Source organism: Hordeum vulgare, chromosome 3H (assembly GCF_904849725.1).
Source record: "Hordeum vulgare subsp. vulgare chromosome 3H, MorexV3_pseudomolecules_assembly, whole genome shotgun sequence".
NCBI lineage: Eukaryota > Viridiplantae > Streptophyta > Magnoliopsida > Poales > Poaceae > Hordeum > Hordeum vulgare.
The window spans coordinates 609,741,458-609,760,584 of record NC_058520.1 but is presented as its reverse complement, the minus strand read 5'-3'; positions in this window follow the sequence as shown (position 1 = coordinate 609,760,584).

Here is a 19,127-nt window from a genome sequence, read left to right as displayed (position 1 = left end):
TACCCTTCCTCTCGCCTCGTCGTGTACCAGGGGAAACCCTTGGTAGCAGCTTCGTCATCATCGTGGTCTTTCTTGGAGGTGTTGATTGGTACCCATGCTTCGGGGCCTTGGAGCTTGGTGGGAGATCTTTGATGGGTGCACTGGTCATGAAGCTTCTTCGTTTCTGTCGATCCACCGTTGTCGACATTTATTTGTTTTTTTTTTCTTTTCTTTTGGATGTAATTGAGCTGCTTCCACCCAATACCTATTGTTAGTTGTATCGGTTGTTTGCTTTGTAACAAAGCAAAGGGAAACCCTTTTTCGATCATGAACATAGGTTGCATCGGGGACAAACAAATCGTTGCTGGAATTTGCATCTTTGCCAAATTGCACACTCGGCAAATACAACTCCGCTGATCTCCAGCCGGGAAAGTTAACTTTGTTGGATTCTCTTTCACGGATATTCGGCTAACATGTACTTCCTCCGTTTCTATGTATAAGTTTTTTTAAAATATTTTACTATAAAGTCCATACGGATGTATATAGATGTATTTTAAAAAATCTTTAAAAAATATATTTAAAAACAGAGTGAGTATGAATGTATTCGCTGAGTGCCGTACATAGAGGACTTGGCAAACTAAGGGTATTTCTAGCCGATCCTTAAATAATACTCCCTCCATCCTACAATACTAGTCGTAGAAATGGATGTATCTAGATGTATTTTTTTTAAATATATCTACTTTTATTCATTTTTGTGACAAGTAATTCCGGATGGAAGGAGTAGTAGAGTATCCAATGGAGTAAGCCCTGAGTGAAGTATATTTATTCCACTAATTTTTTATCGGACCTAGTTGATCCCTTATATACAATGGAGTATCTTTTTGTTGCTTTTCTAAATCTTACAATTCTAATATACATTACAACTACATATTAGCATACATATAGAACTGAACATAAATTTGAATGTTCAAGAAAATCACAAATATAATTTACAAAACGAATTCAAAGTTTACAAAGTGAATTATTCAAATTTAAACATGTTGAATGGTCTAAAATGTAGCAAATAGGATATGATAAAACAACCGGTCATCATATCTCTCAATGGCTTTTGGAATGGTAAGAAAAAGACTTGTGTGCATCCGAACGCGTCGGCGGAAGTACTTCTCCGGATAGGTTGGCCTTGGATCAAAGTAGTTTCTCCTGATCTTGGCATGGCCCTTCGTTCTATCATGGTTGTGTGTATGCGGTTAAATTGTGATCCTCTCCTAGGCCGCCGAACATCAGCATTGAAAAACATGCCTAAAACGGTGTCAAAGTCATCATCGTCTTCTTCCTCTTCGGATAATGACGAGTCTTCCAAGGCCATCTCCATCAACCTCTTCATCAACAATTCAAGCGGCTAGGTTCAGTCCAAACGGCTTGGTACAAAAAGAAATGAACAAAATAACTCATCTAGGCAATTCATCAAACACTTGTGGTGCGGTTGCACCGCCCGGTCGGTGTCGTTTAGACCAAATTGTAGGGCGGCAACATGTGCGATTACCTGCAGCAGTGTGCAAGCAAGGTGACATGCGACAGCCGACAGAAAATGGAGAAGTTTTGAAGAAAGCTCATAAATCAACTATGGCAATGGCGTCGGTGTTTCACCTTGATTTCGACGACGGCGATGGGGGCCAAATAGGCTCGACGTCGGGCAGAAGGGCAGCCAAGAAAGGCAACGAGGTAGCGATAGGGCCGGCGGATGATCGCCAGGAGGCGCTCCGGCGAAGAAGCAGGGGCAGAGGGCGACGCGATAGAGAGGTGCGGCTTTTACTCAAAACCGAAGCAGCCGAGTATATCTTAGAAAAAAGATGGCATTGGACTATAATTTTTACTTCTCTAACATCAGATGGATAGGGATCGGTTAGAAATGCCCTGGTAGCGCATATGGAACGGCACGTTAATGGCAATGGCATGTGGCAACTCCTCTTTGCCTTTTTTCTTTTCCACAAGCACTTCACAATTTACTGACAAAGCACAGCATGTGTCGGGACCCCGATCCTAAGCCATAGGAATCCAGCCTGTAACACATCGCATCCCTTTGTGGTCTCACGCACGGTTAACTCCACGGCTGCAGCTTTACCTTAGCCGGGACCGCTTGCGTCTTTTGACTCACGTATGCGATAGTGTCGCTAGCAATCCAATGTCAAAGAACCCGGATCGACATGTCTAGTCATAAACCAAAGTGGCAATACCGCACAAGGACAGGCATACATGACCCAACAAATCAGGTGTCGGTCATCAGCGAATGTAGACGAGTCGTAGCAAGCTACAAGGACTCCATTACATCGCGTGACATTTCCCCCAAAGGGGACAGACACAGCAGCTAAGAAGGACACATGCCGGTCAACCAATGTGTCCGGAGCAGTAGCGAACTACCAAGGCTCGTTGGATCACAAAGGGGCATTTCCTTGTAAGGAGTGCTACTAAAAGTTCACGACTAGGTAATCGAACCCCATACATATCAAGTACGACACACGTACGCATGGCATACCGATATGTATAGATACATCGATGGCATCACAACATAAACATAAACATACAACCTTTATTTAAGAGGCTCGGAAGAGCCACACACATAATATTACACATCAAGGGTCTCACGACCCATAATAGCAGTTATTCAGTTACAAGCCAGCGGAAGAGTTTTAAACTGTCTGAGTACAGATAGGGCAACTAAAGGCACATGGCCTGACTATACTACATATCCAACGTAGGGCCAGATCGTAGCTGGGACACCAGCTACTCGTCGTCGTCGATGTCTACGAAGAACCCTCCATTAGGGTCATTAGCAACCTCTGCAACATTTATTAAGCAACCATGAGTACGAAGGTACTCAGCAAGACTTTAGGATAACTAACTACTCATGCAAGGTATCAAAAGGTATTGTGGGGTTTCATGCGGAAAGCCAGCATTTGACTCGTGGCTAGACAACTTGCATTTTTAAATAATTTTGACAACTTGATTTCTCGCACACGAGTCCACTAACACCACAACAATACACTATCGTGGAATCATTCCGTCTCCGTGCGGAAATGCCGTCCACGACACTCACGCTTATCTTGACAATTTTATGAGTAGCCATTGAAGTTATCTATGAACAACATATGTCTCCAAGTAGTCCATATCCGCGGACGCGGCTATTCGAATAGATCATAACCCTGCAGGGGTGTACTTCGTCACACACGCTCTCACTACTTATCGCCATGTGCACGTAATGCACCTCGGCAACCTTCAAGCGGAAGCCCAGCGAGGGAGTCGGCCACGACCGTTAACCACACTAGTACCTAGTCCAGGTTTATCGCCTATCTGAGAGTAACCCGTACGGAAGTCCGGCCGAGGTTTCCGCCACGGCCTCAAACGATGTGCGCAGGGTTCCCAAGCCCACCATCCGGGTGCCACTTGGTACACCATGCCACTGCCTACTGCATCACGACCCACCTCTCAGGTCAGCACCATGCACGGCCTCCAGCATTACTATAAACACCAGAAACTACTTGCAACTCCTGGACCGAGTACTACGCGATTAATAGGCCGAGCGGGGTCATATTTCAGGGCCCAGCATGTGGTAGTATCTAGTCTTGGATTACATACACGGAACTCAGTTCCTAAGGACGGTTCCAATGAAACAACCCGCCATGTACTCCTACACAGCCTTTCACCGGTACCTTTACCAAATCAAGTTCAACACACAACCTTTGCTCACCGAACACATTCCACATTTCTGTTCATCTCCCAGATGACAGACCATACACAACTCTACGCATAGCATGCATAGCAGGATAAGGCACATCATAGCTCAAGCAACTACCAGGTATGCTAGGTTGCAAGGTTCGGCTATTTACTGTGACAAGGTTAGGTCATGCAAAGGAAGTGGGTTCAACTAACGTGGCAAAAGCAGTTGAAGCATTTGATCCTAATACAATAAATAAGTGCAGGAGCAAGAACATGGGAATTATCGGGATGATCAAAGGGGTTGCTTGCCTTGTTGCTCAGAGGAGGAACGATATCCGTCAGACGGATATTCGGTGGAATCCGGGGGTGCGGAGCCTACCGAAAAGAATGGTAACATTCAATAACAATCATATGCAATCAAAATGATGCATGAGCATGGCATGAGAATGCAAGGTGATAGGTTATTACAATCAACATGTATTAGGTTTAGAGTTGATTTGAATCACATTCGAATATCAGTTCAAACGGGGTATTCTCGGATACCGTTTTAATTGATTCGACCTGATGCTCGGATCAATTTGATGTTAGCATGCATGAAATGTCATGTTATGGTACTGATTTGTAATTAGGACAGTGTGTGATCATGGCATTCATAATGAAATTTGAATATTTTCCAAATTCCATTTAAAAAGTAATTATAAGAATTGAATTAATACTTATTCCACATTTTAGGGTTCTGTAACTTTTTCAAACATAGTTGAAAATAGCATAATCAGAATCCTTGAATTTTTCTGATACTTTTTCATATATAAATTATTTTCATTGGAGTTACAGATTAATTTCTATGATTTTTACAAGTTTTAGCAATTTCCTGGAACTAGTTTTATACTGGAAATTCTATTTATTGCATCAGACTGACGTCAGCAGGTCAGCCGACCTGTTCAGGTCAAACCTGACAGGGGGGACCCACTGGTCAGCCTCTCTGGGACTAATCCCGCGCTGACCAGTCCTAATTGGGGTTTGACTTGGCCTTGGGCCCACTGTCAGCGAGTGATTAAGCCCCTAAGCTGCTGGGTTAGCTTTGCCACGTCGACCCCCACCGGAGCATGGCCGGAGGCGACCACGGGCACGGCGGAGGGCTCGCCGGAGAGAGCTAGACAGCGCATCGGCCGTCGGTTTTGGGCGCAGAAAGGAGCTACGGTTAGCTGGTGCAACGCCGCATCTAGCAGGGGCATCAGGGGAAGCTAGGGTCACCGGGAGAGGCGCCGGCGACGAGCCGGAGCGGCGGCCAAAGCTCGGCCTTCTACGAGCGATGGCTCTAGGGCACGGGGAGAGCAGCTGGAGGGCTCATCGCACTCCTGGAGGCTCCAGGAGCTCGAATCCTAGCTCGAGCGCGTGGATCAGACACCACAGCGACGACGACGACATGACCGGCGGCGAGAAGCTCTCGGCCTTGGTGGGGAACGAGGCTACGATGCACGGGAGAGCGTGGGGCGAGAAGGGAAATGACGACGAGCTCACGGCGGTTCCGATGGTGCTGCTGAGGGGCTCGGGGGTGCGCCGGAAGGAGCGAATCGACGGGAGAGGTCCGGCGGCCGGAGGTGGAAGACGATGGCGTTGGGGGCGATGCAGAGCTCGGGGAAGCTTCGGCTTCTGCAGAGATGACCAGGGCGACGAGGCGGAGCTATCAGACTACTCGGAGGAGGGTTCCCATGGCTAGAGATGCTGCGGCTCGAGCTCGAGCTCGGCTCCAATGGCGGCAGCAGGAAGGAGGAAGAGATCCGAGAGGAGGGAGAGAGCCGACGATGGGAATGGATAGCGGTGGCCTCGGGGAGCTTATCCCCGGCCTTGCCAGCGTGAGGCGGCGGCCAGGCAGGCGCACAGGTGCGTGGCCGCGCCGGAGGAGGCGGCGGCCACCTCCTGCTCCTACTGGCGTGAGGGAGGGGACGAGCCAGGGAGATGGGCCGGGCCAGGCTAGGCGACAGGTAACTCTTTTCCCTTTTTTCCAGTTTTTGTTTCTGTTTTAATTTCTGACATTGATTTGCTATTTATTTCAGCTCCAAAAGGGTGGTAAAAATTATTTTAAACACACCTGAATATTTGTTATAATATTCCCAACCATTTTCAAAGTTTTCAACATTTTTGAAAATTTATAGTTTCTGATTCCAAATTTAAAGTTTGAAACCAGTGGCTTTTGCATTGATTTAAAATGCTTAAGGTGTCAAGAAAATAGTTTTCTCCAAAGCTCATTTACTTTCATGATTTATCAGAAAGTTTGAACATTTCTTGAGGCCATTTTGGGTTCATTGATTTGAACTAGTTTGAGATTTTCTTTATTTAAAGTAGTGGCTAGGGTTTTGAGTTTTTCCTTTGCCACTTCGTTGTTCTTGTTGAAAAATCTTAGATGCAAATGCAAAGAAGACATGAGCACAAGGCTAACTTGCTTAAGGGTTAAGGATGTGACAGCATGCCACATGACACTACATTTTGCCGAGTTCCGCCGGGCATGCACTCGACAAACCTTTGTCGAGTGGCAAACTCGGAAAAGCCCCGACGATAATAGTCTGACATGTATCACAAGTGTTTGGCGAGTATCTCCACGTGTAACTATAGAACAGTTTGGTCACCTTTTTCCCCGCCCCCGCGTCACTCCGCACGAGCGACACAGGCGGCGACCAAACACACCACCGGCAGCACTTCCTCCGTCGTCTCCCTCCCTCGCCGTCGTCGGGGTGCACCACCGGGCAAAGCCCATGTGGCAGCGGCGGCGGCGGGGCTTCTTCTCCATGGGGCGGACGTCTCGCGGTCGGCTCGTGCGGCGTCGGTGCGTGGTCTTCGCGAGTTCGGCATCGACGGTCTGAAGCTCCAAACCTCCGGCGGGGGCAGCGGATCCGAGGCCCTTGAGCCCGGATCTGGTGGTGTGCGGGCGGGGTTGGCCTGCAGCGGCGGTCCTGGCGCCGGGGGACGCGAGCTCGGCGACGGCGGTCTGGAGCTCTTCTCCGACGGGGGTGGCGGATCCGGGGCCCTCACGTCCGGATCTAGTGGTGTGTGGGCGGGACTGGCCTGCAGTGGCGGCCCTAGCGGCATGGGGTGGTAGCCCGTGTTCCGATCGATCTGGCCACCCACACGTCGGCGGCTCATGTGTGGTCATGGCATGATGGCTTGGTGGGACGCGTGCGTGCTAGCGGAGGTGCTGTGCGTGGGGGTGTGGTGTTGGAAGGTGCTCTGGGCGAAAGCTTGCCGGGCAAGAGTTTGTCGGCCGACGGTGTCGGCGTCTGTGGATGTCGTCTCACCTCCTTGGAGGCACCGTTGAGGAGTTCTCTTCCTACACACCTTCGGATCCAGTTCTTCAGATGAAAACCTTGGGCCCGGTTGGGTCGGACGACGGCGTCGGCATCGTCTCTTCCTCCTTGGGGGCATCGTTTTGAAGGACTTTGGATCTCGTTTGCACTCTCCGGAGGCTAGACGCTCGCGACATTGCGGTCGGCTGGGGCTCGTCGGCAATGTGGATGTTCTGCACGACTTCTTGTGTGGCAACGATGGCCCCTTCAAGCGGAGGAGGATTTGATGTTGGGTTCTGGTAGTCGGTCTCATCCGGCGTGTTTGAGGGGTCGCCGTGCCTCTCTTGTCTTCTAAAGTCAGAGTTGTTTGAGGAGGAACCTTGCGGCGACGGTGATGTGAAGATGGGTGGTCCGTTCTGGCGCTGGCCCGGCGCAGGTCCAGTGTTTTTCATCCTACAATGCTTGTCGGCTGAGTCGAAGCTGCCTGGTCGCCAGCGCGTGTGGTGGACTGTTTGGCGTTGTCCGACGCAGGCCTCTACGCTCGTCTGTGGTGGAGGCTACATTGATGGTCGTCGATGGTAAAGTCGGAGTCGCCCTCGCGGAGGCGTGATGGCGATGACGTCGGATTACAACCTCGACGGAGCTCTTCCCCTTGACGACGTGTGTGCGTTTTTGTGTAGGTTGTCAGGTCGCCCTGTGTGCCTTGTTGTGGCGGGCGCATTGTGACGGTTTTCGCGCGGTTTTCCGATTATTAACCGGGCAACTCTCTTCGACCTTTTTTAATGAGATCGGTACCTAAGGGACCGCGTTTCAAAAAAAAGTATCTCCACGTGTGTACTCGGTAATCATTTGCTGAGTGGGGAACATAATACAAAAAATGTGTAATTGCTCCGCTTCATGATATTATGAGTCACATGATTAAAATATTGCCATTTATTGCATCTTTCACTGGTATTAGGCTGGTCATAGTAGGAAGTATCATATAGTAGTATGATGCATACGATATTATTGTATGATACTACCTTCATAGTACATAGTATTATAAAGTAATATCATAAATGATTTTATTTATTGACATGCATGACATATAATAGCATAGCATTTAACATGTTACGGTATCTACCTATGTTACTCTAACCCTTTCTCTCTTCTTTAATTATCTGTCACATCAGCATGTTTGCTAGTGCCAAGTACATGATACTACCTTAGTTACTCCCATTATGGTCAGCCTTATAGGGTGAACATCGTATGCATTTAATGATCTACTTTACTATAAAAATCAGACGGTCGAAATGCATGAATATGTACATTTTTTTTCTTGTATTTTCCTGGCATCCATAGTAGTATCTTTTTTTCCATGCAAGAGCATAGGCTCCCGAGAGCCATATCAAATATCCAGATCAGTGAGATGTCAACCTCTTTTGCTCATGAGTCATGACTTTATTATAGAACCTTTTACACATTGTTGCGAGAATATTTCACAATATATTTTAATAAGAATCGATTGTAAGAAACATTTATATTTGGACTAATAGTATTAAAACTAAAGTTGAAAATACATATGGTTTATTTTATTTGATTATTTAATAATACAAATATCATAATAGAATAAAAATTCTTGTGCAAACTTGCATGCTGATGTGGTCTTTTCTTATGCATGATTGCGTGTTGAGGTGGCTTTTTACCCATTAATGCTGAATGATGAGGTGGTATGATTGCATATTGTGAGAAATAGGTAACTGGAGACTAACTATTTAGATATAAAATATATGAGAGATTAAACTCTTCTACAATGTTACTTTTGAAAGAAAAAAATCTGACATTTATGTTTAGATGCTACTTGGAGAGAAGTTGCACTCCAGTAAGAGAGAAAGAGAACTTGCACTATTTTCATGCGAAGACGGAACGAATGAAGCCCTCGGTTTAGAGTTTTGCATACTCCCACCTTTTCCTTTTTGCAGCACGTATTAGGTTAACTTTTTAAGTCAAACTTTATAAAGTTTGAATAAATTTATATTAAAAATCAGCACCTACAGTGTATTATCTAATGATTTTCAAATTTGATATTATGAACGTTGGTTTTCTGTAAACATGGTCAAACATTGAAAAGTTTGACTTGACACAAACAATCTCTAACCAACATTTGGCAGTTGCCAAAATATGGCATGCCAACTTTTGGCATAAAACCAATTACCCTCAGTCCAAATCTGAACCATGTTTTTTTTTTGGCGGCTCTGCCCGCTGAGCTGAGCTTTAGGTCATGTTTGGTTTCAAATAAGTCACCAACTTATAAGTTGAAAAGTGTAAAAAATGACTTATTTTATCAAACAGACCCAACTTATAAGTCACCCCAACTTATAAGTCATAAGTTGCTCCACCCCAATTTAAAACTTATAAGTCACATACTTTTACATGAAAATGTGACTTATAAGTCAGATGACAACCAAACAGGCGTGACTTATAAGTCAGATGACAACCAAACAGGCGTGACTTATAAGTCACTGGTTTTAAGTCACCTGACTTATTAAAACCAAACAGGGCCTTAGCTTAGCGTGACCACCGTGCCTCCCGCTGGAACGAACCGCATTACATTTTCTTCGCCTCGTCTACTCAGGCAGCAGTACGAATCCTCCATCTAGCGCGTGTGCGAGCTAGCGGCCAGTCGCCCTCGTCCAATATTACAATATATTATAGCTACTAAGCAGGCCCTCATGTCGTTCATTCCAGGTGTTGGTCATGGACTCTCACGGGCTTGACACGTCTTCTCCTTACTCCTGTAAGGAGAGCACGACACGTGTTCTGGTTTTTACAGCCTCTATTTTTATTTACCTACAAGGCCACTGCTTTCTTCTTTCGTCTACACACAAGAGAACCGAAGAGGGACGTGACACAAGAGAAAGGGGCCGCCGCCACCAGTCCCACGCCATCGCCGTTCCGCCCCCGTCTGCCATCTCCTCTCCTCATGCCCCTTCTCTGCATCTGCTCGGCCACGGGTGCGCACCCGCAAATCACGTGGCCTCTCCACCGACCGCACTGACCGCCTCCCGTCTAGGGTTTGTCGCCGCTCGCCGTCCTGGTCGTAGGTTCTCATGGCTCCTTCTATATGGCTGCTATGATGGGGTGGACGGCGCTGGCGCCACTTCTTATGTACAGTTGTCCTTCTATATGGCTGCTATGATGGGGTGGACGGCGCTGGCGCCGCTTCTTATGTACAGTTGTCCTTCTATATGGCTGCTATGATGGGGTGGACGGCGCCGCTTCTTATGTACAGTTGTCCTTCTATATGGCTGTTATGATGGGGTGGACGGCGCTGGCGCCGCTTCTTATGTACAGTTGTCCTTCTATATGGCTGCTATGATGGGGTGGACGGCGCTGGCGCCGCTTCTTATGTACAGTTGTCCTTCTATATGGCTGCTATGATGGGGTGGACGGCACTGGCGCCGCTTCTTATGTACAGTTGTCCTTCTATATGGCTGCTATGATGGGGTGGACGGCGCTGGCGCCGCTTCTTATGTACGGTTGTTGCGGTGGGGTGGACTACGCCTGCGCCATCACTAACTTGCTATTTGACCCGTCCCGTTGGGGTTTGACTTTATTCGGCCGATGCGACCGTCTCCTGATGGACTGGTATGTTCTATTTGCTCCCTCCTACTTCTTTCCTTCCTTTGTGTTTTGATTTTGTTGCTCGATTTTCCGGTTGGTTGGATGCGGGGATTACAGGGTACGGGCCGTAATGGTGGATGCTTCTGTGTGCATCTTCACGTGTTGTCTAATTGAAGACCATTGGGGTTTGGATAAAGGTGCTTTTCTAGATGATTAGATGGGTTTGGTGTGGACCAGTGGTCATCGTGGACGACATGATAGCAGGAAGGTGATGTAATCCCCTTTCTATCTCTGTTCATCTTCTCAATCTGTTTAGGTGTTCAGTTCAGTTTTGTTGTCATAGGCGGAAGGGAGTGTTATTTTTTTTAACTTACGTGTTTTGTGAAATCTATCAGATATGACACCAGCCTACTATTTCTACCATACTTTGTTTTACTTTTGGCCCACATATAATGTTATACTCCCTCCGTTCCTAAATATAAGTCTTTAAAGAGATTTCATTAGTAGACTATATACGGATGTATATAGACATATTTTAGAATGTAGATTCACTCATTTTGCTCTGTATGTAGACCATAATGAAATATCTTAAAAGACTTATATTTAGAAACGGAGGGAGTAGATTTTGTGACAATATGCATGAATTCGTGATGACAAATGGAACTGAAAATATGTACTTTATAACCATGGGATCAGGATGGCGTTTGTGACAATATCCATCTACTCATACTGTTTATGTTTAAAGCTTAGAATCTTAATGTTTACTGATATCGAGTTTCCAGGGGATGTATCTCTAATGTCTAGGTGAATCGGTTTACAAAGCAGAGATTGTGACAAGAAATAACGAAGAACAACTTGTGCGTTTACCAACTACCATGGATAGTGCTCAGTGCTTCTGTTTTCCAATGGCCCTGTGTGTATGTGTGCCAACTACCATGGATAGTGCTCAGTTCTCCTGTTTCCAAATTGTACTTCACACTGCAGGGAAGTAACAATCAGTAAAGGCTAAGGTCAGACATTGGAGAAGGTAAACATGTATTCTACATATGGTTACTTTTATGTATTTTTAGATATATGCAATTTCTTAGGTGACTAAGATGTTGTAGAGGCTCTGCCAGGATTATTTGTATCGTCTTCAACCAAATAAGATGTAATATTTTTCCTGGCCAGGCTGACTTCAAAATTAACTTTGAAAAAACACACATTTACCTATAAGGAAATCTGATGGGTTATGGGTTGTTATCATCTAAAATAGCAACAAAGACTTCAGTACTAAGATATATTTATGCCTGCATCATGTTAGATGTCCTTCCAAGTTAGTTGACCTCTTTTTCTATCCCAAGTTTATGGGCCTGTTTTTTTGTCCTTCTAAAGTTATTGTTCTATTTTTTGTGCATGCTGAAATGGAATATTTAGTGGCAAGTTTTGTGCTTCTATCAGTGTGTTCTTCAAGAATCTCATCATACCTCCCTATACTAGGAATTATATGTTCACTCCTATAATTAAAATTCAGAGAAGCTTCGATTTCACTATATTATTTTTTTAAATTAAAATATTTTGTACACGACAACACTACTCATTTTAGTGGAGGAGGCGGCCAATTAGGAAGCAACGACTCTGACAGTTTGGAGTGTTAACACGTCTGGTTGCAGGGCGGCAGAGGATGAGAGTAGAAGCTGGAGAGCGGTGTCCGCAGATTGTACAACGACCAAGCGGCGGTGAAAAATCAATGTGTGGATCTATCATTACCATATGGACTACATATGCAAAGTTATTCGTCTGGTATGCTTTATTGTGGTCATATGACCTTTTATGTTCCATTCCTTTTGTATTTCTGTCAACAAAAAATGTGGATTCATACCTTAATTGTCATGACGATGTTGGATGGCATGGCAGTTGTCCAGTTCTATTATATAATAAGTCAATGCGTGTCTATCTACAAAGTGATAATCCGTAACCTGGAAAGCTTAGAAGTAGAGTTTAAAAGAAAATTCAAAAGCACTAGAGGCTCATACTTCTACCGTCATGTTATATGCTCCAGTTAAAAAGCGTGAAGTAAAGGATCAACTAATGATCTAAATGAGTAGTAACAATTTAACTTAAAATGTGTGAACCTTACTTAGCGTGCCCAGTTCCCGTTTGCTTGCTATCAGCAGTTCGAACTCAGAACCAGACCTAGGAAACTCCTAAATTCACTTCGCTTAATCTGCCCAAATATTTTTTTAGAGAAGGATATATAGTTAAAGAGTAGCTTTGCAGTAAGATTTCCCATCTTGAAACTATTGAAATGATGCTATACAAATCATACTATGAAAGAAATGATTATTTATTTATGGCTAAAAATATGCACTAAAGGTAATTGAAAAAGGTATGTGTCATTAAGACAATCTCAACCTTCTCACGCGTTTGTTGTGATATACATCAACACATTTTTTAGAATGTACACGAGGAAACTTTGCGTTTTCTTCTACAAGCAAGATGACAAGCCATGTTCATTTCTGCCGTTGGAGGGATATGAACATATGGGGCTGCTAGCACAGCACAAAAGGGCATGGAGGATGACAACCCAAAAGAGGCGCGGTGTCAGCCACCAAATTACATTGTTGAGCACTGCCTGAGTGGAAGATGGCGAGGTAGTTGACGTAGAATACTGGAATAAAAAACTTGGAAGTCAAGTGTGGTGTTAGACCATTTTGTTTGTATGTTTGTTGACGTGTCGATCAAACTACAATTGAGACCTATATTTATGTGTATTGCTGGCCAACTGTAGAAACTGAAATTAGAGACATAATTCACTTAATAAGTAACAACTTCCGGTTGAAATTTAACAGCCTCAGCTACATCGATCATTCCAGATTGATTTTAGAGTTTTGAATTGTATGACCCTTTGTCTATTATACGTGTCCCCTTTACCTCCGAGACCCATATTCATGGCATATGTTGTCTCTAATAGATAGCGTCAGTCACAACCAGAGTAAACTAGATATGCATAATTTTATGAAATGACAAGTAGAACAGAGAGGGCTCACATGCTAATGTTTAGAAATTATATGCAGAACCAACTTCGCTGTAAGAGCATAAGCCAATAATAAAACACTCAAGTCTGAAGGAATCCTTATAATTTAAAACAATACTACAACACATAGCCTGTTTGCTAATGTGTTAGTACAGTTTGTTAGTAAATCATTTCTCCATGCCACTTGGGCTTAGCATTTCATGATATTTTAATAACTCTCGGTTGTCTCTGTACAATGTTTTTTTTGGCTATGGGCCATGGTACTCTGTACAAAAGAAAATGTTGAATCCAATAAATGAAAATAAACTACTTGAGTGATTATCTATAGATGTTTAAATCAACAACTTTATGTCTTCAAAACTAATTAAAAATGCATCTACTAAGATATATTCATCTATCAGTATCACATTTTGAAGCTTACAAGTGGTGTGATGATAGTGGTGATTCTATGCTTTAGATTTTTGTGAGTTCAGCACTGTAAAATGCTTTATTGACCGATGCTATTGTTTCATGTTGTTGTTACTGTATGGCCTTTCTGTGAATTTTATCTATTTAGTCATAAAAATATATAGGAAGGCGGTGGAATGAAGATTGTTCGTTTGGTTCGTGCTGATTGTCCAATTCTTTCTCTTTACATTTTCAAATGACAAAGTGCATTTTTCTTTTGCAGCTTGCTCATCATTATCATCGGACAATTTGGCTTCTCATAAGATTGAAATTAAACTTTTGTCTCTATAAATTGAAGCATGAGGTATATTCGGAATCCAAAAGAGGTAGTGAGCACTTATAGGTGCGACCGCAAGATCTTGCATGTTGGAAGTCCCCCTTCAATTTTTCGCTATCCAATAGTGTGCTCATTTGCTCGCTAAGCTCCGAATGTTCAATCTAGCATTTTATAATACATATAATTTAGATACGAATATTACTGGTTTTCCTTGTGATTCCCATGAGGGCCATTCTTCCAAAAACTGAGCTCAATAGTCAAGTGTGTACATCTCAGTTTGGAAAATTCATGAACTCTTGATTATTCTGTCTATGTAGAAATATTCCGTTTGCTTCCAAAGATATTTGATATTAATTTACATGCAGAGAGATAGACAAAGAATGTGTTGTCGTTAAATCCTCAGTCCCATATATTATGTTTATTTTAGACAGGAAAAAACAATAACGAATACGTAAGCTGTTGTCGTTAAATGCTCACTCCCATATATTATGCTTATTTTAGAATAGCTTTAATTAATACTCTTATTTGTTGTTGGATGTATCATGCAGAATTTCAAATTACTCTTTTTTTAGTTAGGTGTTATTTTTCTATGTAGGAAATATGAATAACGTCTGCAACACGCTCAACCAATTACTACAAAATAAAAATAACAATACACATGTACAAACTGTATGGGCTCGACCACGGGACACGCCGCGCCTTCTTCCTACTAGTTATACTCAAATCACCTCCAACAAAGCTGTATGCCGCGGCAATGGAGAATGTAGCCTCAGAGGATCATTATTGTTAGGCACTGATTTCGGCAATAGTAGAAGGATCTACTCCCAATGTGTCCGTGCTTTTTAATTTTGATCATAAATTATATTAATTCAATGATATAATTTTTGCTCCCACCACCAGTCACTCATGTTAGGTTAAATTTAGGAAAAAGTCCAGAACGAACCTTGAACTCGTAGGGGCTAGCGAAATCGAACCCTGAACTGTCAATCCCGGGAATCGGCACTCTGAACTCTTTGATCCCGGTCTAATTCGAAACCTGAGTCCTGTTGCCAAACGGGGATTCGCTGACGTGGCCGGGATTTCTGTGAAAGATAGTTTTTCGGCCGGTCCGTCGCGCTTATGGGCCAAAAGAAGATGGGCTTATCCTCTGCAGCCCAGGTAGAGCACTGTATCTGCCCATTTTGTGGCCCGACCAGTCCAGTGTGTCCACTCTGCCCCGTCTCTTTCACTTCTCCTCTGCTCCAATGGCGGCAATGGCGACGGGCGGTTGAACGGAGCGGCGACGATCGTGACCGCGCGACGAGAAGCAACGGTGTATGTAAGTTCTCCTACATCTCCTCGTCCTGTAGCCGTAGTGCGGAGCCTTTCTGTGGCATTAGGGTTAGGGTTTAGGCGGGAATATTGGGGGTTTTTTCTGGTGCTGGTAAAGCTAGGTTTTTGCCTCCGATTTTGGTCGATTTTAGGGTTGATTACTTCCGTCTAGTGATTATTTCCTTTGCATTTCAGTTTCACCATGGACCCGACCGAGATTTTGAATGTGAGATTTCATATTGGAGGGGAGTTTGTCCGCCATGGTTCTAATTTGGAGTATGTGGGGGGCGATGAAGAGATGTCAGAGATCGAGAGGGACAAGCTCTCGTTTCAGGAAGTGAAAGGTTTTCTTAAAGATCATATGGAGGTCAAGGATTCGATGAAGTTGTATTTTCTTATTCCTGGTAAACAGCTTATCAATGGATTGTTGTTGTTGCACGATGACAGTGGTTGTATGATGATGGCAGACTATATTTGTGTGGGAGGAGTAGCAGATATCTATATTGAGTACCATCAAGAGGAGGATAAGTACAACAGTAGTGGCAGTGACTTTGAAGATGAATTAATGGACATATGTGAATCTGATGCTTCTCAACCTGATCATATCATTAGTGCAGAGCCAGCTCAAGATCAAGAAGAAGAGGAATATGTGCAGTTAGTAGATGATGTGTTTGTTACTGGTTGCAGTGGTGTGATAACTGAAGTGATTAAGAGCCCAGCTAAGCAGCCAAGAGCAGGAAGAGTTCCAGCTGCAAATGATGAAATGCCATCTCAACTTGCAATTTCTCAAGTGTGCAATCCAACTCAAGATGCAAGGCCAATAGAGTATGAAACAGAGCAACTGCATCCTGAGCATGAAAGAGAGGAATACCAGCCCCTTCCACTTGCACAAATACCTGCTAGCAGTTCAGATTCAGACTCTGACCCTGAATACATGGCACATAGTGATGACAGTGGTGAAAATTCAGAAGTTGTTGAGATGAGAAGACATGCAAGAAAATTCAAGAAGAAGATGAGAGATACAAAGAGTTGGATTGGAATGGATCCAAAAGCACCTATTCCGGTTGAACTAATTTCAAACATGGAGGATCAGCTAGAGGGTGAGGAGAAGGACTGGGAATATGATTCATCTGATGAAGACTATTCATATGATGAGGATTCTGATGGAGTTGTAGTAAGGAGGAAGACAACATATCCAAGATACAATGCTAACACTGAAGTTCCACATTTTGAGTTGACTATGGTCTTTAGAAGCAAGAACCAGCTAGTGAAGGCACTCAAGAGATACGGCCTTATTACAAAGAGAAGTATTTCCTTTGTGAAGTCAGAGGCAGACAGGGTTAGAGCCAGGTGTGACTGGGATGGTTGTCCTTGGTTACTGTATGCAGCAAAGAGATCAAGAACAAGCAGATTTCAGATCATTACATTCAATAACATTCATGAATGTGCACAAAATAGGGACAATAGACTAGTCACTTCTAAAGTAATTGCTCAAAGATATGAGCACTTCATTTTGGCTAACCCAATGTGGAAGATAGAGAGCATGAAAGCAACAGTCTTGCAGGACATGTTTGCTGATGTGTCAACTTCCAAATGCAAGCATGCAAAGGGTCTTGTAATGGAGAAATTAATGACTGGTATGAAGGATGAATACAGCAGGGTCTTTGATTACCAGTTGGAGTTACTGAGAAGCAATCCAGGCAGCACTGTGGCTGTTTGTTTGGATCCAACATACATGGATCAGAATATCTTCCAAAGCTTTTATGTCTGCTTCAAGGCACTGAAGGAAGGGTTCGAGGCTGGCTGTAGAAAAGTCATAGGATTAGATGGATGTTTCTTCAAAGGAGTTGTGAAGGGAGAGCTTCTGTGTGCAATAGCTAGGGATGCAAATAATCAAATGTACCCACTCGCCTGGGCTGTTGTGGAGAAGGAAACAAATGAGAGTTGGAAGTGGTTTGTTGGGTTGCTAATCAAGGATCTAGACATTAACAACAATGGAGCAGGTTGGGTATTTATCTATAGATCAGCAGAAGGGACTAATTAATGCTATGCAGGACTACCTACCCAATGCTGAGCACAGAATGTGTGCTAGGCACATCTATGCCAACTGGAGGAAGAAGTATAGGGCACATGAGTGGCAGAAAAAATTCTGGGTTGTTGCCAAAGCATCTAACCAGCAAGATTTCAACTATTATAAAGCAAAACTAGCACAGGAAACACCTGAAGGTGCAAAGGACATGATGAGAACAGAGCCAACACATTGGGCAAGGGCATATTTCCAAGTGGGTTCCAAATGTGAGTCAGTTGATAACAACTTATGTGAGTCCTTCAACCATTCTATAGTGGAAGCAAGGTTCTACCCAATTATATCCATGCAAGAGAAGATCAGGAAGAAGGTATTTACCAGAATTCAGGAACAAAGGGCCAAAGGACAGAAGTTTCATGGAAAGATATGCCCAAGCATATTTAAAAAGTTGAAGACAAGCATAGCTAGAACCCGATTCATGGAGGTCTTGTGGAATGGGAAAGATGGCTTTGAAGTCAAGCTGTTGACAGGGAGAAAAAGACAATATACTGTGAGTCTTGACAAAAGGACATGCTCATGTGGCTATTTCCAGCTGGCAGGGATTCCTTGCTCTCATGCCATCACAACAATCTACAAGTGTGGTAAGCTAGTTGAGGACTACATTGATCCTTGCTACTCTGTTGATGTGTTCAACAAAATATATGACCACTGTCTCCAGCCTGTGGAAGGCCCTGAAATGTGGCCAATTTCAGAGAAGCCAAGGCCAATATCTCCTGGATATGTGAAAATGCCAGGTAGGCCTAAGAAGAACCACAGGAAGAGGGAAGAGACTGAGAAACCTAAGCCTTCCAATAGAATGACCAGACATGGCACTATCATTGCTTGCTCCATGTGTGGCAATCCAGGCCACAACAAGTCAAGCTGTCAGAAAAACCCAGATAGAGGTAAGAAGAAAAATGCACACCTGACTAAGACTACCAAGAAAAGGAAGGCATCAGAGGTAATTCATTTCTTATACCTGCTATGTACTGCTATTTTCTTACAGTTCATTACTGATTGTTACTGATTAAGCTTATACCTGCTATATATCACAGTCTGGAAGTGGATCTGCTGGTCAAGCTACTAGTGCATCTGCTGGTCAAGCTACTACTGCATCTGCTGGTCAAGCTACTACTGCACCATCAAGGTTTAGACCACCAAGGCAGACAACTGGAGCATCAGGAAGTGGTGCAAGAGGTGCAACAAGGCACAGGGGCAGAAAAGATGCTGAAGATTATCCCAGCTATAGGTACTTCACTGCAGGAAGTGGTGGTCAGGACTGATCCTTATGTGTGCTTGTCAAAAGTGATGTAATGGTGCAAACATTAGGGTTCATCAGTGATGCACCTTATTTTGGTGAGATGTATGATCATGTACTGAAAATTTGGTTCATCAGTGATGAAATGTTAGTTTCAAACTTGGTTCATCAGTTGT